Genomic DNA, 19,098 nt, shown 5'->3' on the forward strand with positions numbered 1-19,098 from the left:
GGCCAGTATGGGGATCGAACCCACGACATTCGCCGTATTAGCACGACGCTCTAACCAACTGAGCTAACCGGCCGACACGTGGCATTTTCTTTATTTATTAAATTTTTTGGATTATGATTTACTTATCAAAACTATCTAAAACGAACTTATTTTTATTACATTTCACTTATTTCTTTCCGTTGGATTATGCTTTGTTATTCATTAAAATCATTTTCTTCGTGAAGCAAAATACAGCAAATGATGGCCAGTATGGGGATCGAACCCACGACATTCGCGTTATTAGCACGACGCTCTAACCAACTGAGCTAACCGGCCGACACGTGGCATTTTCTTTATTTATTAAATTTTTTGGATTATGATTTACTTATCAAAACTATCTAAAACGAACTTATTTTTATGACATTTCACTTATTTCTTTCCGTTGGATTATGCTTTGTTATTCATTAAAATCATTTTCTTCGTGTAGCAAAATACAGCAAATGATGGCCAGTATGGTGATCGAACCCACGACATTCGCGGTATTAGCACGACGCTCTAACCAACTGAGCTAACCGGCCGACACGTGGCATTTTCTTTATTTATTAAATTTTTTGGATTATGATTTACTTATCAAAACTATCTAAAACGAACTCATTTTTATTACATTTCACTTATTTCTTTCCGTTGGATTATGCTTTGTTATTCATTAAAATCATTTTCTTCGTGTAGCAAAATACAGCAAATGATGGCCAGTATGGGGATCGAACCCACGACATTCGCGGTGTTAGCACGACGCTCTAACCAACTGAGCTAACCGGCCGACACGTGGCATTTTCTTTATTTATTAAATTTTTTGGATTATGATTTACTTATCAAAACTATCTAAAACGAACTTATTTTTATTACATTTCACTTATTTCTTTCCGTTGGATTATGCTTTGTTATTCATTAAAATCATTTGCTTCCTGTAGCAAAATACAGCAAATGATGGCCAGTATGGGGATCGAACCCACGACATTCGCGTTATTAGCTCGACGCTCTAACCAACTGAGCTAACCGGCCGACACGTGGCATTTTCTTTATTTATTAAATTTTTTGGATTATGAGTTACTTATCAAAACTATCTAAAACGAACTTATTTTTATTACATTTCACTTATTTCTTTCCGTTTGATTATGCTTTGTTATTCATTAAAATCATGTTCTTCGTGTAGCAAAATACAGCAAATGATGGCCAGTATGGGGATCGAACCCACGACATTCGCGTTATTTGCACGACGCTCTAACCAACTGAGCTAACCGGCCGACACGTGGCATTTTCTTTATTTATTAAATTTTTTGGATTATGATTTACTTATCAAAACTATCTAAAACGAACTTATTTTTATTACATTTCACTTATTTCTTTCCGTTGGATTATGCTTTGTTATTCATTAAAATCATTTTCTTCGTGTAGCAAAATACAGCAAATGATGGCCAGTATGGGGATCGAACCCACGACATTCGCGTTATTAGCACGACGCTCTAACCAACTGAGCTAACCGGCCGACACGTGGCATTTTCTTTATTTATTAAATTTTTTGGATCATGATTTACTTATCAAAACTATCTAAAACGAACTTATTTTTATTACATTTCACTTATTTCTTTCCGTTGGATTATGCTTTGTTATTCATTAAAATCATTTGCTTCCTGTAGCAAAATACAGCAAATGATGGCCAGTATGGGGATCGAACCCACGACATTCGCTTTATTAGCACGACGCTCTAACCAACTGAGCTAACCGGCCGACACGTGGCATATTCTTTATTTATTAAATTTTTTATTATGATTTACTTATCAAAACTATCTAAAACGAACTTATTTTTATTACATTTCACTTATTACTTTCCGTTGGATTATGCTTTGTTATTCATTAAAATCATTTTCTTCGTGTAGCAAAATACAGCAAATGATGGCCAGTATGGGGATCGAACCCACGACATTCGCGTTATTAGAACGACGCTCTAACTAACTGAGCTAACCGGCCGACACGTGGCATTTTCTTTATTTATTAAATTGTTTTTATTATGATTTACTTATCAAAACTATCTAAAACGAACTTATTTTTATGACATTTCACTTATTTCTTTCCGTTGGATTATGCTTTGTTATTCATTAAAATCATTTGCTTCCTGTAGCAAAATACAGCAAATGATGGCCAGTATGGGGATCGAACCCACGACATTCGCTTTATTAGCACGACGCTCTAACCAACTGAGCTAACCGGCCGACACGTGGCATATTCTTTATTTATTAAATTTTTTGGATTATTATTTACCTATCAAAACTATCTAAAACGAACTTATTTTTATTACATTTCACTTATTTCTTTCCGTTGGATTATGCTTTGTTATTCATTAAAATCATTTGCTTCCTGTAGCAAAATACAGCAAATGATGGCCAGTATGGGGATCGAACCCACGACATTCGCGGTATTAGCACGACGCTCTAACCAACTGAGCTAACCGGCCGACACGTGGAATATTCTTTATTTATTAAATTTTTTGGATTATTATTTACCTATCAAAACTATCTAAAACGAACTTATTTTTATTACATTTCACTTATTTCTTTCCGTTGGATTATGCTTTGTTATTCATTAAAATCATTTGCTTCCTGTAGCAAAATACAGCAAATGATGGCCAGTATGGGGATCGAACCCACGACATTCGCGGTATTAGCACGACGCTCTAACCAACTGAGCTAACCGGCCGACACGTGGAATATTCTTTATTTATTAAATTTTTTGGATTATTATTTACCTATCAAAACTATCTAAAACGAACTTATTTTTATTACATTTCACTTATTTCTTTCCGTTTGATTATGCTTTGTTATTCATTAAAATCATTTGCTTCCTGTAGCAAAATACAGCAAATGAGGGCCAGTATGGGGATCGAACCCACGACATTCGCTTTATTAGCACGACGCTCTAACCAACTGAGCTAACCGGCCGACACGTGGCATATTCTTTATTTATTAAATTTTTTATTATGATTTACTTATCAAAACTATCTAGAACGAACTTATTTTTATTACATTTCACTTATTTCTTTCCGTTGGATTATGCTTTGTTATTCATTAAAATCATTTTCTTCGTGTAGCAAAATACAGCAAATGATGGCCAGTATGGGGATCGAACCCACGACATTCGCGTTATTAGCACGACGCTCTAACCAACTGAGCTAACCGGCCGACACGTGGCATTTTCTTTATTTATTAAATTTTTTGGATTATGATTTACTTATCAAAACTATCTAAAACGAACTTATTTTTATTACATTTCACTTATTTCTTTCCGTTGGATTATTCTTTGTTATTCATTAAAATCATTTGCTTCCTGTAGCAAAATACAGCAAATGATGGCCAGTATGGGGATCGAACCCACGACATTCGCGTTATTAGCACGACGCTCTAACCAACTGAGCTAACCGGCCGACACGTGGCATTTTCTTTATTTATTAAATTTTTTGGATTATGATTTACTTATCAAAACTATCTAAAACGAACTTATTTTTATTACATTTCACTTATTTCTTTCCGTTGGATTATGCTTTGTTATTCATTAAAATCATTTTCTTCGTGTAGCAAAATACAGCAAATGATGGCCAGTATGGGGATCGAACCCACGACATTCGCGTTATTAGCACGACGCTCTAACCAACTGAGCTAACCGGCCGACACGTGGCATTTTCTTTATTTATTAAATTTTTTGGATTATGATTTACTTATCAAAACTATCTAAAACGAACTTATTTTTATTACATTTCACTTATTTCTTTCCGTTGGATTATGCTTTGTTATTCATTAAAATCATTTTCTTCGTGTAGCAAAATACAGCAAATCATGGCCAGTATGGGGATCGAACCCACGACATTCGCGTTATTAGCACGACGCTCTAACCAACTGAGCTAACCGGCCGACACGTGGCATTTTCTTTATTTATTAAATTTTTTGGATTATGATTTACTTATCAAAACTATCTAAAACGAACTTATTTTTATTACATTTCACTTATTTCTTTCCGTTGGATTATGCTTTGTTATTCATTAAAATCATTTTCTTCGTGTAGCAAAATACAGCAAATGATGGCCAGTATGGGGATCGAACCCACGACATTCGCGTTATTAGCACGACGCTCTAACCAACTGAGCTAACCGGCCGACACGTGGCATTTTCTTTATTTATTAATTGTTTTGGATTATGATTTACTTATCAAAACTATCTAAAACGAACTTATTTTTATTACATTTCATTTATTTCTTTCCGTTGGATTATGCTTTGTTATTCATTAAAATAATTTTCTTCGTCTAGCAAAATACAGCAAATGATGGCCAGTATGGGGATCGAACCCACGACATTCGCGTTATTAGCACGACGCTCTAACCAACTGAGCTAACCGGCCGACACGTGGCATTTTTTTTATTTATTAAATTTTTTGGATTATGATTTACTTATCAAAACTATCTAAAACGAACTTATTTTTATTACATTTCACTTATTTCTTTCCGTTGGATTATGCTTTGTTATTCATTAAAATCATTTGCTTCGTGTAGCAAAATACAGCAAATGATGGCCAGTATGGGGATCGAACCCACGACATTCGCGTTATTAGCACGACGCTCCAACCAACTGAGCTAACCGGCCGACACGTGGCATTTTCTTTATTTATTAAATTTTTTGGATTATGATTTACTTATCAAAACTATCTAAAACGAACTTATTTTTATTACATTTCACTTATTTCTTTCCGTTGGATTATGCTTTGTTATTCATTAAAATCATTTTCTTCGTGTAGCAAAATACAGCAAATGATGGCCAGTATGGGGATCGAACCCACGACATTCGCCGTATTAGCACGACGCTCTAACCAACTGAGCTAACCGGCCGACACGTGGCATTTTCTTTATTTATTAAATTTTTTGGATTATGATTTACTTATCAAAACTATCTAAAACGAACTTATTTTTATTACATTTCACTTATTTCTTTCCGTTGGATTATGCTTTGTTATTCATTAAAATCATTTTCTTCGTGAAGCAAAATACAGCAAATGATGGCCAGTATGGGGATCGAACCCACGACATCCGCGTTATTAGCACGACGCTCTAACCAACTGAGCTAACCGGCCGACACGTGGCATTTTCTTTATTTATTAAATTTTTTGGATTATGATTTACTTATCAAAACTATCTAAAACGAACTTATTTTTATGACATTTCACTTATTTCTTTCCGTTGGATTATGCTTTGTTATTCATTAAAATCATTTTCTTCGTGTAGCAAAATACAGCAAATGATGGCCAGTATGGTGATCGAACCCACGACATTAGCGGTATTAGCACGACGCTCTAACCAACTGAGCTAACCGGCCGACACGTGGCATTTTCTTTATTTATTAAATTTTTTGGATTATGATTTACTTATCAAAACTATCTAAAACGAACTCATTTTTATTACATTTCACTTATTTCTTTCCGTTGGATTATGCTTTGTTATTCATTAAAATCATTTTCTTCGTGTAGCAAAATACAGCAAATGATGGCCAGTATGGGGATCGAACCCACGACATTCGGGTTATTAGCACGACGCCCTTACCAACTGAGCTAACCGGCCGACACGTGGCAATTTCTTTATTTATTAAATGTTTTTTATTATGATTTACTTATCAAAACTATCTAAAACGAACTTATTTTTATGACATTTCACTTATTTCTTTCCGTTGGATTATGCTTTGTTATTCATTAAAATCATTTGCTTCCTGTAGCAAAATACAGCAAATGATGGCCAGTATGGGGATCGAACCCACGACATTCGCGTTATTAGCACGACGCTCTAACCAACTGAGCTAACCGGCCGACACGTGGAATATCCTTTATTTATTAAATTTTTTGGATTATGATTTACTTATCAAAACTATCTAAAACGAACTTATTTTTATGACATTTCACTTATTTCTTTCCGTTGGATTATGCTTTGTTATTCATTAAAATCATTTGCTTCCTGTAGCAAAATACAGCAAATGATGGCCAGTATGGGGATCGAACCCACGACATTCGCGTTATTAGCACGACGCTCTAACCAACTGAGCTAACCGGCCGACACGTGGCATACTCTTTATTTATTAAATTTTTAGGATTATTATTTACTTATCAAAACTATCTAAAACGAACTTATTTTTATTAACTTCACTTATTTCTTTCCGTTTGATTATGCTTTGTTATTCATTAAAATCATTTGCTTCCTGTAGCAAAATACAGCAAATGATGGCCAGTATGGTGATCGAACCCACGACATTCGCGTTATTAGCACGACGCTCTAACCAACTGAGCTAACCGGCCGACACGTGGCATTTTCTTTATTTATTAAATTTTTTGGATTATGATTTACTTATCAAAACTATCTAAAACGAACTTATTTTTATTACATTTCACTTATTTCTTTCCGTTGGATTATGCTTTGTTATTCATTAAAATCATTTTCTTCGTGAAGCAAAATACAGCAAATGATGGCCAGTATGGGGATCGAACCCACGACATTCGCGTTATTAGCACGACGCTCTAACCAACTGAGCTAACCGGCCGACACGTGGCATTTTCTTTATTTATTAAATTTTTTGGATTATGATTTACTTATCAAAACTATCTAAAACGAACTTATTTTTATGACATTTCACTTATTTCTTTCCGTTGGATTATGCTTTGTTATTCATTAAAATCATTTTCTTCGTGTAGCAAAATACAGCAAATGATGGCCAGTATGGTGATCGAACCCACGACATTCGCGGTATTAGCACGACGCTCTAACCAACTGAGCTAACCGGCCGACACGTGGCATTTTCTTTATTTATTAAATTTTTTGGATTATGATTTACTTATCAAAACTATCTAAAACGAACTCATTTTTATTACATTTCACTTATTTCTTTCCGTTGGATTATGCTTTGTTATTCATTAAAATCATTTTCTTCGTGTAGCAAAATACAGCAAATGATGGCCAGTATGGGGATCGAACCCACGACATTCGCGGTGTTAGCACGACGCTCTAACCAACTGAGCTAACCGGCCGACACGTGGCATTTTCTTTATTTATTAAATTTTTTGGATTATGATTTACTTATCAAAACTATCTAAAACGAACTTATTTTTATTACATTTCACTTATTTCTTTCCGTTGGATTATGCTTTGTTATTCATTAAAATCATTTGCTTCCTGTAGCAAAATACAGCAAATGATGGCCAGTATGGGGATCGAACCCACGACATTCGCGTTATTAGCTCGACGCTCTAACCAACTGAGCTAACCGGCCGACACGTGGCATTTTCTTTATTTATTAAATTTTTTGGATTATGAGTTACTTATCAAAACTATCTAAAACGAACTTATTTTTATTACATTTCACTTATTTCTTTCCGTTTGATTATGCTTTGTTATTCATTAAAATCATGTTCTTCGTCTAGCAAAATACAGCAAATGATGGCCAGTATGGGGATCGAACCCACGACATTCGCGTTATTTGCACGACGCTCTAACCAACTGAGCTAACCGGCCGACACGTGGCATTTTCTTTATTTATTAAATTTTTTGGATTATGATTTACTTATCAAAACTATCTAAAACGAACTTATTTTTATTACATTTCACTTATTTCTTTCCGTTGGATTATGCTTTGTTATTCATTAAAATCATTTTCTTCGTGTAGCAAAATACAGCAAATGATGGCCAGTATGGGGATCGAACCCACGACATTCGCGTTATTAGCACGACGCTCTAACCAACTGAGCTAACCGGCCGACACGTGGCATTTTCTTTATTTATTAAATTTTTTGGATCATGATTTACTTATCAAAACTATCTAAAACGAACTTATTTTTATTACATTTCACTTATTTCTTTCCGTTGGATTATGCTTTGTTATTCATTAAAATCATTTGCTTCCTGTAGCAAAATACAGCAAATGATGGCCAGTATGGGGATCGAACCCACGACATTCGCTTTATTAGCACGACGCTCTAACCAACTGAGCTAACCGGCCGACACGTGGCATATTCTTTATTTATTAAATTTTTTATTATGATTTACTTATCAAAACTATCTAAAACGAACTTATTTTTATTACATTTCACTTGTTTCTTTCCGTTGGATTATGCTTTGTTATTCATTAAAATCATTTTCTTCGTGTAGCAAAATACAGCAAATGATGGCCAGTATGGGGATCGAACCCACGACATTCGCGTTATTAGAACGACGCTCTAACTAACTGAGCTAACCGGCCGACACGTGGCATTTTCTTTATTTATTAAATTGTTTTTTTTATGACTTACTTATCAAAACTATCTAAAACGAACTTATTTTTATGACATTTCACTTATTTCTTTCCGTTGGATTATGCTTTGTTATTCATTAAAATCATTTGCTTCCTGTAGCAAAATACAGCAAATGATGGCCAGTATGGGGATCGAACCCACGACATTCGCTTTATTAGCACGACGCTCTAACCAACTGAGCTAACCGGCCGACACGTGGCATATTCTTTATTTATTAAATTTTTTGGATTATTATTTACCTATCAAAACTATCTAAAACGAACTTATTTTTATTACATTTCACTTATTTCTTTCCGTTTGATTATGCTTTGTTATTCATTAAAATCATTTGCTTCCTGTAGCAAAATACAGCAAATGATGGCCAGTATGGGGATCGAACCCACGACATTCGCGGTATTAGCACGACGCTCTAACCAACTGAGCTAACCGGCCGACACGTGGAATATTCTTTATTTATTAAATTTTTTGGATTATTATTTACCTATCAAAACTATCTAAAACGAACTTATTTTTATTACATTTCACTTATTTCTTTCCGTTTGATTATGCTTTGTTATTCATTAAAATCATTTGCTTCCTGTAGCAAAATACAGCAAATGAGGGCCAGTATGGGATCGAACCCACGACATTCGCTTTATTAGCACGACGCTCTAACCAACTGAGCTAACCGGCCGACACGTGGCATATTCTTTATTTATTAAATTTTTTGGATTATGATTTACTTATCAAAACTATCTAGAACGAACTTATTTTTATTACATTTCACTTATTTCTTTCCGTTGGATTATGCTTTGTTATTCATTAAAATCATTTTCTTCGTGTAGCAAAATACAGCAAATGATGGCCAGTATGGGGATCGAACCCACGACATTCGCGTTATTAGCACGACGCTCTAACCAACTGAGCTAACCGGCCGACACGTGGCATTTTCTTTATTTATTAAATTTTTTGGATTATGATTTACTTATCAAAACTATCTAAAACGAACTTATTTTTATTACATTTCACTTATTTCTTTCCGTTGGATTATTCTTTGTTATTCATTAAAATCATTTGCTTCCTGTAGCAAAATACAGCAAATGATGGCCAGTATGGGGATCGAACCCACGACATTCGCGTTATTAGCACGACGCTCTAACCAACTGAGCTAACCGGCCGACACGTGGCATTTTCTTTATTTATTAAATTTTTTGGATTATGATTTACTTATCAAAACTATCTAAAACGAACTTATTTTTATTACATTTCACTTATTTCTTTCCGTTGGATTATGCTTTGTTATTCATTAAAATCATTTTCTTCGTGTAGCAAAATACAGCAAATGATGGCCAGTATGGGGATCGAACCCACGACATTCGCGTTATTAGCACGACGCTCTAACCAACTGAGCTAACCGGCCGACACGTGGCATTTTCTTTATTTATTAAATTTTTTGGATTATGATTTACTTATCAAAACTATCTAAAACGAACTTATTTTTATTACATTTCACTTATTTCTTTCCGTTGGATTATGCTTTGTTATTCATTAAAATCATTTTCTTCGTGTAGCAAAATACAGCAAATCATGGCCAGTATGGGGATCGAACCCACGACATTCGCGTTATTAGCACGACGCTCTAACCAACTGAGCTAACCGGCCGACACGTGGCATTTTCTTTATTTATTAAATTTTTTGGATTATGATTTACTTATCAAAACTATCTAAAACGAACTTATTTTTATTACATTTCACTTATTTCTTTCCGTGTGATTATGCTTTGTTATTCATTAAAATCATTTTCTTCGTGTAGCAAAATACAGCAAATGATGGCCAGTATGGGGATCGAACCCACGACATTCGCGTTATTAGCACGACGCTCTAACCAACTGAGCTAACCGGCCGACACGTGGCATTTTCTTTATTTAATAATTGTTTTTGATTATGATTTACTTATCAAAACTATCTAAAACGAACTTATTTTTATTACATTTCATTTATTTCTTTCCGTTGGATTATGCTTTGTTATTCATTAAAATAATTTTCTTCGTCTAGCAAAATACAGCAAATGATGGCCAGTATGGGGATCGAACCCACGACATTCGCGTTATTAGCACGACGCTCTAACCAACTGAGCTAACCGGCCGACACGTGGCATTTTTTTTATTTATTAAATTTTTTGGATTATGATTTACTTATCAAAACTATCTAAAACGAACTTATTTTTATTACATTTCACTTATTTCTTTCCGTTGGATTATGCTTTGTTATTCATTAAAATCATTTGCTTCGTGTAGCAAAATACAGCAAATGATGGCCAGTATGGGGATCGAACCCACGACATTCGCGTTATTAGCACGACGCTCTAACCAACTGAGCTAACCGGCCGACACGTGGCATTTTCTTTATTTATTAAATTTTTTGGATTATGATTTACTTATCAAAACTATCTAAAACGAACTTATTTTTATTACATTTCACTTATTTCTTTCCGTTGGATTATGCTTTGTTATTCATTAAAATCATTTTCTTCGTGTAGCAAAATACAGCAAATGATGGCCAGTATGGGGATCGAACCCACGACATTGGCCGTATTAGCACGACGCTCTAACCAACTGAGCTAACCGGCCGACACGTGGCATTTTCTTTATTTATTAAATTTTTTGGATTATGATTTACTTATCAAAACTATCTAAAACGAACTTATTTTTATTACATTTCACTTATTTCTTTCCGTTGGATTATGCTTTGTTATTCATTAAAATCATTTTCTTCGTGAAGCAAAATACAGCAAATGATGGCCAGTATGGGGATCGAACCCACGACATTCGCGTTATTAGCACGACGCTCTAACCAACTGAGCTAACCGGCCGACACGTGGCATTTTCTTTATTTATTAAATTTTTTGGATTATGATTTACTTATCAAAACTATCTAAAACGAACTTATTTTTATGACATTTCACTTATTTCTTTCCGTTGGATTATGCTTTGTTATTCATTAAAATCATTTTCTTCGTGTAGCAAAATACAGCAAATGATGGCCAGTATGGTGATCGAACCCACGACATTAGCGGTATTAGCACGACGCTCTAACCAACTGAGCTAACCGGCCGACACGTGGCATTTTCTTTATTTATTAAATTTTTTGGATTATGATTTACTTATCAAAACTATCTAAAACGAACTCATTTTTATTACATTTCACTTATTTCTTTCCGTTGGATTATGCTTTGTTATTCATTAAAATCATTTTCTTCGTGTAGCAAAATACAGCAAATGATGGCCAGTATGGGGATCGAACCCACGACATTCGCGTTATTAGCACGACGCCCTTACCAACTGAGCTAACCGGCCGACACGTGGCAATTTCTTTATTTATTAAATGTTTTTTATTATGATTTACTTATCAAAACTATCTAAAACGAACTTATTTTTATGACATTTCACTTATTTCTTTCCGTTGGATTATGCTTTGTTATTCATTAAAATCATTTGCTTCCTGTAGCAAAATACAGCAAATGATGGCCAGTATGGGGATCGAACCCACGACATTCGCGTTATTAGCACGACGCTCTAACCAACTGAGCTAACCGGCCGACACGTGGAATATCCTTTATTTATTAAATTTTTTGGATTATGATTTACTTATCAAAACTATCTAAAACGAACTTATTTTTATGACATTTCACTTATTTCTTTCCGTTGGATTATGCTTTGTTATTCATTAAAATCATTTGCTTCCTGTAGCAAAATACAGCAAATGATGGCCAGTATGGGGATCGAACCCACGACATTCGCGTTATTAGCACGACGCTCTAACCAACTGAGCTAACCGGCCGACACGTGGCATATTCTTTATTTAATAAATTTTTTGTATTATTATTTACTTATCAAAACTATCTAAAACGAACTTATTTTTATTACATTTCACTTATTTCTTTCCGTTTGATTATGCTTTGTTATTCATTAAAATCATTTGCTTCCTGAAGCAAAATACAGCAAATGATGGCCAGTATGGGGATCAAACCCACGACATTCGCTTTATTAGCACGACGCTCTAACCAACTGAGCTAACCGGCCGACACGAGGCATATTCTTCATTTATTAAATTTTTTATTATGATTTACTTATCAAAACTATCTAGAACGAACTTATTTTTATTACATTTCACTTATTTCTTTCCGTTGGATTATGCTTTGTTATTCATTAAAATCATTTTCTTCGTGTAGCAAAATACAGCAAATGATGGCCAGTATGGGGATCGAACCCACGACATTCGCGTTATTATCACGACGCCCTAACCAACTGAGCTAACCGGCCGACACGTGGCATTTCCTTTATTTATTAAATTTTTTTTATTATAATTTACTTATCAAAACTATCTAAAACGAACTTATTTTTATGATATTTCACTTATTTCTTTCCGTTGGATTATGCTTTGTTATTCATTAAAATCATTTGCTTCCTGTAGCAAAATACAGCAAATGATGGCCAGTATGGGGATCGAACCCACGACATTCGCGTTATTAGCACGACGCTCTAACCAACTGAGCTAACCGGCCGACACGTGGCATACTCTTTATTTATTAAATTTTTTGGATTATTATTTACTTATCAAAACTATCTAAAACGAATTATTTTTATTACATTTAACTTATTTCTTTCCGTTGGATTATGCTTTGTTATTCATTAAAATCATATTCTTCCTGTAGCAAAATACAGCAAATGATGGCCAGTATGGGGATCGAACCCACGACATTCGCGTTATTAGCACGACGCTCTAACAAACTGAGCTAACCGGCCGACACGTGGCATTTTCTTTATTTATTAAATTTTTTTGATTATGATTTACTTATCAAAACTATCTAAAACGAACTTATTTTATTACATTTCACTTATTTCTTTCCGTTGGATTATGCTTTGTTATTCATTAAAATCATTTGCTTCCTGTAGCACAATACAGCAAATGATGGCCAGTATGGGGATCGAACCCACGACATTCGCGTTATTAGCACGACGCTCTAACCAACTGAGGTAACCGGCCGACACTGTGAATACTCTTTATTTATTAAATTTTTTGGATTATGATTTACTTATAAAAACTATCTAAAACGAACTTATTTTTATTACATTTCACTTATTTCTTTCCGTTGGATTATGCTTTGTTATTCATTAAAATCATTTGCTTCCTGTAGCACAATACAGCAAATGATGGCCAGTATGGGGATCGAACCCACGACATTCGCGTTATTAGCACGACGCTCTAACCAACTGAGCTAACCGGCCGACACGTGGCATTTTCTTTATTTATTAAATTTTTTGGATTATTATTTACTTATCAAAACAATCTAAAACGAACTTATTTTTTATTACATTTCACTTATTTCTTTCCGTTGGATTATGCTTTGTTATTCATTAAAATCATTTGCTTCCTGTAGCAAAATACAGCAAATGATGGCCAGTATGGGGATCGAACCCACGACATTCGCGTTATTAGCACGACGCTCTAACCAACTGAGCTAACCGGCCGACACGTGGAATATTCTTTATTTATTAATTTTTTGGATTATGATTTACTTATCAAAACTATCTAAAACGAACTTATTTTTATGACATTTCACTTATATCTTTCCGTTGGATTATGCTTTGTTTTTCATTAAAATCATTTGCTTCCTGTAGCAAAATACAGCAAATGATGGCCAGTATGGGGATCGAACCCACGACATTCGCGGTATTAGCACCACGCTCTAACCAACTGAGCTAACCGGCCGACACGTGGCATTTTCTTTATTGATTAAATTTTTTGGATTATGATTTACTTATCAAAACTATCTAAAACGAACTTATTTTTATGACATTTCACTTATTTCTTTCCGTTTGATTATGCTTTGTTATTCATTAAAATCATTTGCTTCGTGTAGCAAAATACAGCAAATGATGGCCAGTATGGAGATCGAACCCACGACATTCGCGTTATTAGCACGACGCTCTAACCAACTGAGCTAACCGGCCGACACGTTGCATTTCTTTTATTTATTAAATTTTTTGGATTATGATTTACTTATCAAAACTATCTAAAACGAACTTATTTTTATTACATTTCACTTATTTCTTTCCGTTTGATTATGCTTTGTTATTCATTAAAATCATTTGCTTCCTGAAGCAAAATACAGCAAATGATGGCCAGTATGGGGATCAAACCCACGACATTCGCTTTATTAGCACGACGCTCTAACCAACTGAGCTAACCGGCCGACACGAGGCATATTCTTCATTTATTAAATTTTTTATTATGATTTACTTATCAAAACTATCTAGAACGAACTTATTTTTATTACATTTCACTTATTTCTTTCCGTTGGATTATGCTTTGTTATTCATTAAAATCATTTTCTTCGTGTAGCAAAATACAGCAAATGATGGCCAGTATGGGGATCGAACCCACGACATTCGCGTTATTATCACGACGCCCTAACCAACTGAGCTAACCGGCCGACACGTGGCATTTCCTTTATTTATTAAATTTTTTTTATTATAATTTACTTATCAAAACTATCTAAAACGAACTTATTTTTATGATATTTCACTTATTTCTTTCCGTTGGATTATGCTTTGTTATTCATTAAAATCATTTGCTTCCTGTAGCAAAATACAGCAAATGATGGCCAGTATGGGGATCGAACCCACGACATTCGCGTTATTAGCACGACGCTCTAACCAACTGAGCTAACCGGCCGACACGTGGCATACTCTTTATTTATTAAATTTTTTGGATTATTATTTACTTATCAAAACTATCTAAAACGAATTATTTTTATTACATTTAACTTATTTCTTTCCGTTGGATTATGCTTTGTTATTCATTAAAATCATATTCTTCCTGTAGCAAAATACAGCAAATGATGGCCAGTATGGGGATCGAACCCACGACATTCGCGTTATTAGCACGACGCTCTAACAAACTGAGCTAACCGGCCGACACGTGGCATTTTCTTTATTTATTAAATTTTTTTGATTATGATTTACTTATCAAAACTATCTAAAACGAACTTATTTTTATTACATTTCACTTATTTCTTTCCGTTGGATTATGCTTTGTTATTCATTAAAATCATTTGCTTCCTGTAGCACAATACAGCAAATGATGGCCAGTATGGGGATCGAACCCACGACATTCGCGTTATTAGCACGACGCTCTAACCAACTGAGCTAACCGGCCGACACTGTGAATACTCTTTATTTATTAAATTTTTTGGATTATGATTTACTTATAAAAACTATCTAAAACGAACTTATTTTTATTACATTTCACTTATTTCTTTCCGTTGGATTATGCTTTGTTATTCATTAAAATCATTTGCTTCCTGTAGCACAATACAGCAAATGATGGCCAGTATGGGGATCGAACCCACGACATTCGCGTTATTAGCACGACGCTCTAACCAACTGAGCTAACCGGCCGACACGTGGCATTTTCTTTATTTATTAAATTTTTTGGATTATTATTTACTTATCAAAACAATCTAAAACGAACTTATTTTTTATTACATTTCACTTATTTCTTTCCGTTGGATTATGCTTTGTTATTCATTAAAATCATTTGCTTCCTGTAGCAAAATACAGCAAATGATGGCCAGTATGGGGATCGAACCCACGACATTCGCGTTATTAGCACGACGCTCTAACCAACTGAGCTAACCGGCCGACACGTGGAATATTCTTTATTTATTAATTTTTTGGATTATGATTTACTTATCAAAACTATCTAAAACGAACTTATTTTTATGACATTTCACTTATATCTTTCCGTTGGATTATGCTTTGTTATTCATTAAAATCATTTGCTTCCTGTAGCAAAATACAGCAAATGATGGCCAGTATGGGGATCGAACCCACGACATTCGCGGTATTAGCACCACGCTCTAACCAACTGAGCTAACCGGCCGACACGTGGCATTTTCTTTATTGATTAAATTTTTTGGATTATGATTTACTTATCAAAACTATCTAAAACGAACTTATTTTTATGACATTTCACTTATTTCTTTCCGTTTGATTATGCTTTGTTATTCATTAAAATCATTTGCTTCGTGTAGCAAAATACAGCAAATGATGGCCAGTATGGAGATCGAACCCACGACATTCGCGTTATTAGCACGACGCTCTAACCAACTGAGCTAACCGGCCGACACGTTGCATTTCTTTTATTTATTAAATTTTTTGGATTATGATTTACTTATCAAAACTATCTAAAACGAACTTATTTTTATTACATTTCACTTATTTCTTTCCGTTGGATTATGCTTTGTTATTCATTAAACTCATTTGCTTCCTGTAGCAAAATATAGCAAATGATGGCCAGTATAGGGATCGAACCCACGACATTCGCGTTTTAGCACGACGCTCTTACCAACTGAGCTAACCGGCCGACATGTGCAATATTCTTTATTTATTAAATTTTTTGGATTATGATTTACTTATCAAAACAATCTAAAACGAACTTATTTTTATTACATTTCACTTATTTCCTTCCGTTGGATTATGCTTTGTTATTCATTAAAATCATTTGCTTCCTGTAGCAAAATACAGCAAATGATGGCCAGTATTGGGATCGAACCTACGACATTCGCGTTATTAGCACGACGCTCTAACCAACTGAGCTAACCGGCCGACACGTGGCATTTTCTTTATTTATTAAATTTTTTTTTATTTTGATTTACTTATCAAAACTATCTAAAACGAACTTATTTTTATGACATTTCACTTATTTCTTTCCGTTGGATTATGCTTTGTTATTCATTAAAATCATTTGCTTCCTGTAGCAAAATACAGCAAATGATGGCCAGTATGGGGATCGAACCCACGACATTAGCGTTATTAGCACGACGCTCTAACCAACTGAGCTAACCGGCCGACACGTTGCATTTTCTTTATTTATTAAATTTTTTTGATTATGATTTACTTATCAAAACTATCTAAAACGAACTTATTTTTATTACATTTCACTTATTTCTTTCCGTTGGATTATGCTTTGTTATTCATTAAAATCATTTGCTTCCTGTAGAAAAATACAGCAAATGATGGCCAGTATGGGGATCGAACCCACGACATTCGCGTTATTAGCACGACGCTCTAACCAACTGAGCTAACCGGCCGACACGTGGCATATTCTTTATTTATTAAATTTTTTGGATTATGATTTACTTATCAAAACTATCTGAAACGAACTTATATTTATTACATTTCACTTATATCTTTCCGTTGGATTATGCTTTGTTATTCATTAAAATCATTTGCTTCCTGTAGCAACATACAGCAAATGATGGCCAGTATGGGAATCGAACCCACGACATTCGCGTTATTAGCACGACGCTCTAACCAACTGAGCAAACCGGCCGACACGTGGCATTTTCTTTATTCATTAAATTTTTTTTTGATTATGATTTACTTATCAAAACTATCTAAAACGAACTTATTTTTATTACATTTCACTTATTTCTTTCCGTTGGATTATGCTTTGTTATTCATTAAAATCATTTTCTTCGTGTAGCAAAATACAGCAAATGATGGCCAGTATGGGGATCGAACCCACGACATTGGCCGTATTAGCACGACGCTCTAACCAACTGAGCTAACCGGCCGACACGTGGCATTTTCTTTATTTATTAAATTTTTTGGATTATGATTTACTTATCAAAACTATCTAAAACGAACTTATTTTTATTACATTTCACTTATTTCTTTCCGTTGGATTATGCTTTGTTATTCATTAAAATCATTTTCTTCGTGAAGCAAAATACAGCAAATGATGGCCAGTATGGGGATCGAACCCACGACATTCGCGTTATTAGCACGACGCTCTAACCAACTGAGCTAACCGGCCGACACGTGGCATTTTCTTTATTTATTAAATTTTTTGGATTATGATTTACTTATCAAAACTATCTAAAACGAACTTATTTTTATGACATTTCACTTATTTCTTTCCGTTGGATTATGCTTTGTTATTCATTAAAATCATTTTCTTCGTGTAGCAAAATACAGCAAATGATGGCCAGTATGGTGATCGAACCCACGACATTAGCGGTATTAGCACGACGCTCTAACCAACTGAGCTAACCGGCCGACACGTGGCATTTTCTTTATTTATTAAATTTTTTGGATTATGATTTACTTATCAAAACTATCTAAAACGAACTCATTTTTATTACATTTCACTTATTTCTTTCCGTTGGATTATGCTTTGTTATTCATTAAAATCATTTTCTTCGTGTAGCAAAATACAGCAAATGATGGCCAGTATGGGGATCGAACCCACGACATTCGCGTTATTAGCACGACGCCCTTACCAACTGAGCTAACCGGCCGACACGTGGCAATTTCTTTATTTATTAAATGTTTTTTATTATGATTTACTTATCAAAACTATCTAAAACGAACTTATTTTTATGACATTTCACTTATTTCTTTCCGTTGGATTATGCTTTGTTATTCATTAAAATCATTTGCTTCCTGTAGCAAAATACAGCAAATGATGGCCAGTATGGGGATCGAACCCACGACATTCGCGTTATTAGCACGACGCTCTAACCAACTGAGCTAACCGGCCGACACGTGGAATATCCTTTATTTATTAAATTTTTTGGATTATGATTTACTTATCAAAACTATCTAAAACGAACTTATTTTTATGACATTTCACTTATTTCTTTCCGTTGGATTATGCTTTGTTATTCATTAAAATCATTTGCTTCCTGTAGCAAAATACAGC

General features: G+C 34.4%; 58 non-coding genes across 58 annotated transcripts; all 58 read right to left on the reverse strand.

Annotated features, from left to right (window-relative positions):
* Positions 1-241: 241 nt before the first annotated feature.
* Trnai-aau (transfer RNA isoleucine (anticodon AAU)) lies at positions 242-315 on the reverse strand. The gene has a single exon. It is a non-coding gene; the product is annotated as a tRNA-Ile (tRNA).
* Positions 316-725: 410 nt separating this feature from the next.
* Trnav-aac (transfer RNA valine (anticodon AAC)) lies at positions 726-799 on the reverse strand. Its single transcript has one exon. It is a non-coding gene; the product is annotated as a tRNA-Val (tRNA).
* Positions 800-967: 168 nt separating this feature from the next.
* On the reverse strand, positions 968-1,041 carry Trnai-aau (transfer RNA isoleucine (anticodon AAU)). Its single transcript has one exon. It is a non-coding gene; the product is annotated as a tRNA-Ile (tRNA).
* A 168-nt stretch (positions 1,042-1,209) lies between these two features.
* Positions 1,210-1,283, reverse strand: Trnai-aau (transfer RNA isoleucine (anticodon AAU)). The gene has a single exon. It is a non-coding gene; the product is annotated as a tRNA-Ile (tRNA).
* A 168-nt stretch (positions 1,284-1,451) lies between these two features.
* Trnai-aau (transfer RNA isoleucine (anticodon AAU)) lies at positions 1,452-1,525 on the reverse strand. The gene has a single exon. It is a non-coding gene; the product is annotated as a tRNA-Ile (tRNA).
* A 168-nt stretch (positions 1,526-1,693) lies between these two features.
* Trnai-aau (transfer RNA isoleucine (anticodon AAU)) lies at positions 1,694-1,767 on the reverse strand. The gene has a single exon. It is a non-coding gene; the product is annotated as a tRNA-Ile (tRNA).
* Positions 1,768-2,175: 408 nt separating this feature from the next.
* Positions 2,176-2,249, reverse strand: Trnai-aau (transfer RNA isoleucine (anticodon AAU)). The gene has a single exon. It is a non-coding gene; the product is annotated as a tRNA-Ile (tRNA).
* Positions 2,250-2,417: 168 nt separating this feature from the next.
* On the reverse strand, positions 2,418-2,491 carry Trnai-aau (transfer RNA isoleucine (anticodon AAU)). The gene has a single exon. It is a non-coding gene; the product is annotated as a tRNA-Ile (tRNA).
* Positions 2,492-2,659: 168 nt separating this feature from the next.
* Positions 2,660-2,733, reverse strand: Trnai-aau (transfer RNA isoleucine (anticodon AAU)). Its single transcript has one exon. It is a non-coding gene; the product is annotated as a tRNA-Ile (tRNA).
* A 408-nt stretch (positions 2,734-3,141) lies between these two features.
* On the reverse strand, positions 3,142-3,215 carry Trnai-aau (transfer RNA isoleucine (anticodon AAU)). The gene has a single exon. It is a non-coding gene; the product is annotated as a tRNA-Ile (tRNA).
* Positions 3,216-3,383: 168 nt separating this feature from the next.
* Positions 3,384-3,457, reverse strand: Trnai-aau (transfer RNA isoleucine (anticodon AAU)). Its single transcript has one exon. It is a non-coding gene; the product is annotated as a tRNA-Ile (tRNA).
* A 168-nt stretch (positions 3,458-3,625) lies between these two features.
* Positions 3,626-3,699, reverse strand: Trnai-aau (transfer RNA isoleucine (anticodon AAU)). Its single transcript has one exon. It is a non-coding gene; the product is annotated as a tRNA-Ile (tRNA).
* Positions 3,700-3,867: 168 nt separating this feature from the next.
* Trnai-aau (transfer RNA isoleucine (anticodon AAU)) lies at positions 3,868-3,941 on the reverse strand. The gene has a single exon. It is a non-coding gene; the product is annotated as a tRNA-Ile (tRNA).
* A 168-nt stretch (positions 3,942-4,109) lies between these two features.
* Trnai-aau (transfer RNA isoleucine (anticodon AAU)) lies at positions 4,110-4,183 on the reverse strand. The gene has a single exon. It is a non-coding gene; the product is annotated as a tRNA-Ile (tRNA).
* Positions 4,184-4,351: 168 nt separating this feature from the next.
* Trnai-aau (transfer RNA isoleucine (anticodon AAU)) lies at positions 4,352-4,425 on the reverse strand. Its single transcript has one exon. It is a non-coding gene; the product is annotated as a tRNA-Ile (tRNA).
* Positions 4,426-4,593: 168 nt separating this feature from the next.
* Positions 4,594-4,667, reverse strand: Trnai-aau (transfer RNA isoleucine (anticodon AAU)). The gene has a single exon. It is a non-coding gene; the product is annotated as a tRNA-Ile (tRNA).
* Positions 4,668-5,077: 410 nt separating this feature from the next.
* On the reverse strand, positions 5,078-5,151 carry Trnai-aau (transfer RNA isoleucine (anticodon AAU)). Its single transcript has one exon. It is a non-coding gene; the product is annotated as a tRNA-Ile (tRNA).
* A 410-nt stretch (positions 5,152-5,561) lies between these two features.
* On the reverse strand, positions 5,562-5,635 carry Trnai-aau (transfer RNA isoleucine (anticodon AAU)). Its single transcript has one exon. It is a non-coding gene; the product is annotated as a tRNA-Ile (tRNA).
* A 168-nt stretch (positions 5,636-5,803) lies between these two features.
* On the reverse strand, positions 5,804-5,877 carry Trnai-aau (transfer RNA isoleucine (anticodon AAU)). Its single transcript has one exon. It is a non-coding gene; the product is annotated as a tRNA-Ile (tRNA).
* Positions 5,878-6,045: 168 nt separating this feature from the next.
* On the reverse strand, positions 6,046-6,119 carry Trnai-aau (transfer RNA isoleucine (anticodon AAU)). The gene has a single exon. It is a non-coding gene; the product is annotated as a tRNA-Ile (tRNA).
* A 167-nt stretch (positions 6,120-6,286) lies between these two features.
* Trnai-aau (transfer RNA isoleucine (anticodon AAU)) lies at positions 6,287-6,360 on the reverse strand. The gene has a single exon. It is a non-coding gene; the product is annotated as a tRNA-Ile (tRNA).
* A 168-nt stretch (positions 6,361-6,528) lies between these two features.
* On the reverse strand, positions 6,529-6,602 carry Trnai-aau (transfer RNA isoleucine (anticodon AAU)). The gene has a single exon. It is a non-coding gene; the product is annotated as a tRNA-Ile (tRNA).
* Positions 6,603-7,012: 410 nt separating this feature from the next.
* On the reverse strand, positions 7,013-7,086 carry Trnav-aac (transfer RNA valine (anticodon AAC)). The gene has a single exon. It is a non-coding gene; the product is annotated as a tRNA-Val (tRNA).
* A 168-nt stretch (positions 7,087-7,254) lies between these two features.
* Trnai-aau (transfer RNA isoleucine (anticodon AAU)) lies at positions 7,255-7,328 on the reverse strand. Its single transcript has one exon. It is a non-coding gene; the product is annotated as a tRNA-Ile (tRNA).
* Positions 7,329-7,496: 168 nt separating this feature from the next.
* Trnai-aau (transfer RNA isoleucine (anticodon AAU)) lies at positions 7,497-7,570 on the reverse strand. Its single transcript has one exon. It is a non-coding gene; the product is annotated as a tRNA-Ile (tRNA).
* A 168-nt stretch (positions 7,571-7,738) lies between these two features.
* On the reverse strand, positions 7,739-7,812 carry Trnai-aau (transfer RNA isoleucine (anticodon AAU)). The gene has a single exon. It is a non-coding gene; the product is annotated as a tRNA-Ile (tRNA).
* Positions 7,813-7,980: 168 nt separating this feature from the next.
* Trnai-aau (transfer RNA isoleucine (anticodon AAU)) lies at positions 7,981-8,054 on the reverse strand. Its single transcript has one exon. It is a non-coding gene; the product is annotated as a tRNA-Ile (tRNA).
* Positions 8,055-8,462: 408 nt separating this feature from the next.
* Positions 8,463-8,536, reverse strand: Trnai-aau (transfer RNA isoleucine (anticodon AAU)). Its single transcript has one exon. It is a non-coding gene; the product is annotated as a tRNA-Ile (tRNA).
* A 168-nt stretch (positions 8,537-8,704) lies between these two features.
* On the reverse strand, positions 8,705-8,778 carry Trnai-aau (transfer RNA isoleucine (anticodon AAU)). Its single transcript has one exon. It is a non-coding gene; the product is annotated as a tRNA-Ile (tRNA).
* A 409-nt stretch (positions 8,779-9,187) lies between these two features.
* Positions 9,188-9,261, reverse strand: Trnai-aau (transfer RNA isoleucine (anticodon AAU)). The gene has a single exon. It is a non-coding gene; the product is annotated as a tRNA-Ile (tRNA).
* Positions 9,262-9,429: 168 nt separating this feature from the next.
* Positions 9,430-9,503, reverse strand: Trnai-aau (transfer RNA isoleucine (anticodon AAU)). Its single transcript has one exon. It is a non-coding gene; the product is annotated as a tRNA-Ile (tRNA).
* A 168-nt stretch (positions 9,504-9,671) lies between these two features.
* On the reverse strand, positions 9,672-9,745 carry Trnai-aau (transfer RNA isoleucine (anticodon AAU)). The gene has a single exon. It is a non-coding gene; the product is annotated as a tRNA-Ile (tRNA).
* A 168-nt stretch (positions 9,746-9,913) lies between these two features.
* Positions 9,914-9,987, reverse strand: Trnai-aau (transfer RNA isoleucine (anticodon AAU)). The gene has a single exon. It is a non-coding gene; the product is annotated as a tRNA-Ile (tRNA).
* A 168-nt stretch (positions 9,988-10,155) lies between these two features.
* Trnai-aau (transfer RNA isoleucine (anticodon AAU)) lies at positions 10,156-10,229 on the reverse strand. Its single transcript has one exon. It is a non-coding gene; the product is annotated as a tRNA-Ile (tRNA).
* Positions 10,230-10,397: 168 nt separating this feature from the next.
* On the reverse strand, positions 10,398-10,471 carry Trnai-aau (transfer RNA isoleucine (anticodon AAU)). Its single transcript has one exon. It is a non-coding gene; the product is annotated as a tRNA-Ile (tRNA).
* Positions 10,472-10,639: 168 nt separating this feature from the next.
* Positions 10,640-10,713, reverse strand: Trnai-aau (transfer RNA isoleucine (anticodon AAU)). Its single transcript has one exon. It is a non-coding gene; the product is annotated as a tRNA-Ile (tRNA).
* A 410-nt stretch (positions 10,714-11,123) lies between these two features.
* Trnai-aau (transfer RNA isoleucine (anticodon AAU)) lies at positions 11,124-11,197 on the reverse strand. Its single transcript has one exon. It is a non-coding gene; the product is annotated as a tRNA-Ile (tRNA).
* A 410-nt stretch (positions 11,198-11,607) lies between these two features.
* Trnai-aau (transfer RNA isoleucine (anticodon AAU)) lies at positions 11,608-11,681 on the reverse strand. Its single transcript has one exon. It is a non-coding gene; the product is annotated as a tRNA-Ile (tRNA).
* Positions 11,682-11,849: 168 nt separating this feature from the next.
* Trnai-aau (transfer RNA isoleucine (anticodon AAU)) lies at positions 11,850-11,923 on the reverse strand. Its single transcript has one exon. It is a non-coding gene; the product is annotated as a tRNA-Ile (tRNA).
* Positions 11,924-12,091: 168 nt separating this feature from the next.
* Trnai-aau (transfer RNA isoleucine (anticodon AAU)) lies at positions 12,092-12,165 on the reverse strand. Its single transcript has one exon. It is a non-coding gene; the product is annotated as a tRNA-Ile (tRNA).
* A 650-nt stretch (positions 12,166-12,815) lies between these two features.
* Positions 12,816-12,889, reverse strand: Trnai-aau (transfer RNA isoleucine (anticodon AAU)). The gene has a single exon. It is a non-coding gene; the product is annotated as a tRNA-Ile (tRNA).
* A 167-nt stretch (positions 12,890-13,056) lies between these two features.
* Trnai-aau (transfer RNA isoleucine (anticodon AAU)) lies at positions 13,057-13,130 on the reverse strand. The gene has a single exon. It is a non-coding gene; the product is annotated as a tRNA-Ile (tRNA).
* Positions 13,131-13,297: 167 nt separating this feature from the next.
* On the reverse strand, positions 13,298-13,371 carry Trnai-aau (transfer RNA isoleucine (anticodon AAU)). Its single transcript has one exon. It is a non-coding gene; the product is annotated as a tRNA-Ile (tRNA).
* A 168-nt stretch (positions 13,372-13,539) lies between these two features.
* On the reverse strand, positions 13,540-13,613 carry Trnai-aau (transfer RNA isoleucine (anticodon AAU)). Its single transcript has one exon. It is a non-coding gene; the product is annotated as a tRNA-Ile (tRNA).
* A 169-nt stretch (positions 13,614-13,782) lies between these two features.
* On the reverse strand, positions 13,783-13,856 carry Trnai-aau (transfer RNA isoleucine (anticodon AAU)). The gene has a single exon. It is a non-coding gene; the product is annotated as a tRNA-Ile (tRNA).
* Positions 13,857-14,265: 409 nt separating this feature from the next.
* On the reverse strand, positions 14,266-14,339 carry Trnai-aau (transfer RNA isoleucine (anticodon AAU)). Its single transcript has one exon. It is a non-coding gene; the product is annotated as a tRNA-Ile (tRNA).
* A 650-nt stretch (positions 14,340-14,989) lies between these two features.
* Trnai-aau (transfer RNA isoleucine (anticodon AAU)) lies at positions 14,990-15,063 on the reverse strand. The gene has a single exon. It is a non-coding gene; the product is annotated as a tRNA-Ile (tRNA).
* Positions 15,064-15,230: 167 nt separating this feature from the next.
* Trnai-aau (transfer RNA isoleucine (anticodon AAU)) lies at positions 15,231-15,304 on the reverse strand. Its single transcript has one exon. It is a non-coding gene; the product is annotated as a tRNA-Ile (tRNA).
* Positions 15,305-15,472: 168 nt separating this feature from the next.
* Positions 15,473-15,546, reverse strand: Trnai-aau (transfer RNA isoleucine (anticodon AAU)). The gene has a single exon. It is a non-coding gene; the product is annotated as a tRNA-Ile (tRNA).
* Positions 15,547-15,714: 168 nt separating this feature from the next.
* Positions 15,715-15,788, reverse strand: Trnai-aau (transfer RNA isoleucine (anticodon AAU)). Its single transcript has one exon. It is a non-coding gene; the product is annotated as a tRNA-Ile (tRNA).
* Positions 15,789-15,957: 169 nt separating this feature from the next.
* Trnai-aau (transfer RNA isoleucine (anticodon AAU)) lies at positions 15,958-16,031 on the reverse strand. The gene has a single exon. It is a non-coding gene; the product is annotated as a tRNA-Ile (tRNA).
* Positions 16,032-16,440: 409 nt separating this feature from the next.
* Trnai-aau (transfer RNA isoleucine (anticodon AAU)) lies at positions 16,441-16,514 on the reverse strand. Its single transcript has one exon. It is a non-coding gene; the product is annotated as a tRNA-Ile (tRNA).
* Positions 16,515-17,166: 652 nt separating this feature from the next.
* Positions 17,167-17,240, reverse strand: Trnai-aau (transfer RNA isoleucine (anticodon AAU)). The gene has a single exon. It is a non-coding gene; the product is annotated as a tRNA-Ile (tRNA).
* Positions 17,241-17,408: 168 nt separating this feature from the next.
* On the reverse strand, positions 17,409-17,482 carry Trnai-aau (transfer RNA isoleucine (anticodon AAU)). Its single transcript has one exon. It is a non-coding gene; the product is annotated as a tRNA-Ile (tRNA).
* A 168-nt stretch (positions 17,483-17,650) lies between these two features.
* Positions 17,651-17,724, reverse strand: Trnai-aau (transfer RNA isoleucine (anticodon AAU)). Its single transcript has one exon. It is a non-coding gene; the product is annotated as a tRNA-Ile (tRNA).
* A 412-nt stretch (positions 17,725-18,136) lies between these two features.
* On the reverse strand, positions 18,137-18,210 carry Trnai-aau (transfer RNA isoleucine (anticodon AAU)). Its single transcript has one exon. It is a non-coding gene; the product is annotated as a tRNA-Ile (tRNA).
* Positions 18,211-18,620: 410 nt separating this feature from the next.
* On the reverse strand, positions 18,621-18,694 carry Trnai-aau (transfer RNA isoleucine (anticodon AAU)). Its single transcript has one exon. It is a non-coding gene; the product is annotated as a tRNA-Ile (tRNA).
* A 168-nt stretch (positions 18,695-18,862) lies between these two features.
* Trnai-aau (transfer RNA isoleucine (anticodon AAU)) lies at positions 18,863-18,936 on the reverse strand. Its single transcript has one exon. It is a non-coding gene; the product is annotated as a tRNA-Ile (tRNA).
* Positions 18,937-19,098: the final 162 nt, after the last annotated feature.

Source organism: Euprymna scolopes, chromosome 22 (assembly GCF_053919585.1).
Source record: "Euprymna scolopes isolate OS-2025 chromosome 22, ASM5391958v1, whole genome shotgun sequence".
NCBI lineage: Eukaryota > Metazoa > Mollusca > Cephalopoda > Sepiida > Sepiolidae > Euprymna > Euprymna scolopes.